This window comes from Ischnura elegans, chromosome 1, assembly GCF_921293095.1.
Source record: "Ischnura elegans chromosome 1, ioIscEleg1.1, whole genome shotgun sequence".
Taxonomy (NCBI): domain Eukaryota; kingdom Metazoa; phylum Arthropoda; class Insecta; order Odonata; family Coenagrionidae; genus Ischnura; species Ischnura elegans.
Genome location: NC_060246.1, coordinates 64,107,247 through 64,109,432, shown reverse-complemented (window position 1 = coordinate 64,109,432; position 2,186 = coordinate 64,107,247).

Genomic DNA, 2,186 nt, shown 5'->3' with positions numbered 1-2,186 from the left:
GCTGAGTAACGGAAACCGTTCTTATTGATTTGTGACGTCATTACACGATTACGCGTTTGGTCCGCACCGTCCGCACTTGATTCGAAGCAAGGTTAGAACCAGGGAATATTCTCTGCTGGTGTGGAGCAAGGGATTTTAGAAAATCGGTGATCATAATAATTCATGCAGCGTTTAATTAGGGATAGAAATACATTTACTATAATACCTTTCATTTCTTAATCCTAAAATAGAAGTGCGACGAGCAGTAGTTGTTAATCTTATGCTCATTTTTCATAACTATGACTTGTAGCACGTATAGAAGTGAAATTCTGTGAAAACAGAATTGAATTTATCATCTTAACATGCACGCAAATGAGACATGTAGATGGGAGTGAAGGCATATCAGCGCCAGTTCTCCACATGCCTAATTTTTTACTGGTGGTATTCACATGACTCACTCACTAGCGGATACAGAAAAAACTCAAGGGGGAGGGGCGAAAAAGATATCTTGAGTTACCTTTACTTTTATCCTAATAAAAAATAATCGAGTTTGATTGAAATCCTAATTTAAAATAATCAAATTTTTAATTAAATTTATAACACATATATGCAAGACAATGCCATCTTGTTACATAAAAAAAATTCTAATTGTGGTTTTGCAATGTTTGGTAATACGGGCGGGCCCGCAAGGGGGGAGCGCGCCCCCCATTTGTATCCGCCAATGGACTCACTTGTCACAAGAGACAATTAAATTTAATCCACACCAATTGCCAAATGTAGACTATGTGCGCTTTAACTCATACAAAACAATGAGATATTTCTAACGATATCACCAAAACAACTTATCAGTTCGTTGAGGCTCTGCAGGTTAGCAGTGCCTTTTTACCGAGCCGCCCCAGGCAATGGGACGGTTTCATCAGTTTCATTCCCTGCCCGCCAGTGGCGGACCACCTCACCCCCAACCAATAAAATAATTGATGATTACCTGTGAACCTTTGGTCAACACATATCAGGCCTAAGAAGCATCATCGCTAAGAGGTATTGCACACCATTAAGCCGCCCCTGAGAGTAATGAACCGCCCCCCAAAACGACCTTAATCTGCTCTATGGCCTCCACACTTCTAGAGGTCCCGGAGTGGTCCCAGAGCTCATCAGCGAGCTTAGGGATGTCCACATGATTAGGTGCTGGTGCAAGGTGCGCCAATGAATTATTGGTTAGATTTTGAAACTGTATGGTCAATAAAAATGTCATTTAAGTGGACGAAGGATGGCACTTAATGCAAATTTTAACAGAAAGACATATGACATAATAACCCTTTGGTGGAGCAGAAAGTCATCTATTTTTGATAGGTTCAATTGTAAGGTTATAGTGGTGAGTCAGAGGACGCCTCCTGCAGCGTGGGGAAGGGCAGAAGAAATAATTTCGACTTACTAGAGCACCTAGAGTAGCACTAGTAGAGCACCGTACTGTCTTCTGGAGCTCCTGCCTATGTACAACTGAAAGAGAGCGGATAATATATGCCGCTGAACTAATAGAGATAATTAAAATTTCAATGATATAATATGACAAAGTTTACGGAAAAATCCCCAATGAAAAAATTGTATAAACCTGTTTCAAAATTTTATACAATTTATACAATTACCATGGTAATTGTATAAATTGTATAAAATTTTGAAACAGGTTTATACAATTTTTTCATAGGGGAATGTTTACGTGACAAAGCCAAACTCATCGGAGCTTCTTCTAAAAGGCGAAATTGACCACAATGCCGCATCTTTTCACCTATAGATGATTGCGGAAGTCATCTTTCCCCGCAAAGAATATTAAATTTCGGATCGATGAAGATTATACACGAAACCTTGAAAACTTTTAAAGAGAAAAAAACAAAGTGCATACTTCTGAACGACGAAGAGAGAAAATTCGCCGATGCCTGAATCAAAAAAGAGAGATTGCGTTTCAAATATCTAATGAGAATAACAAGATGGGATAAAAGAAGTAGTTTGGACTTTGGTTACATCCCAAGATGAGTCGGCATTCTTGACAAAAATATCGCCAAATTGCTCGAAGAATATATAGCTGGAGACTTAAATACAGCTATTATAGTATGCGAAAAATTCGTGATGGAATTAACGCTGCTGAACCCCCTGGATATATGATTAATAATCCTAATGAGTACTTGATGCAATGAATTATTTATATATTTTAA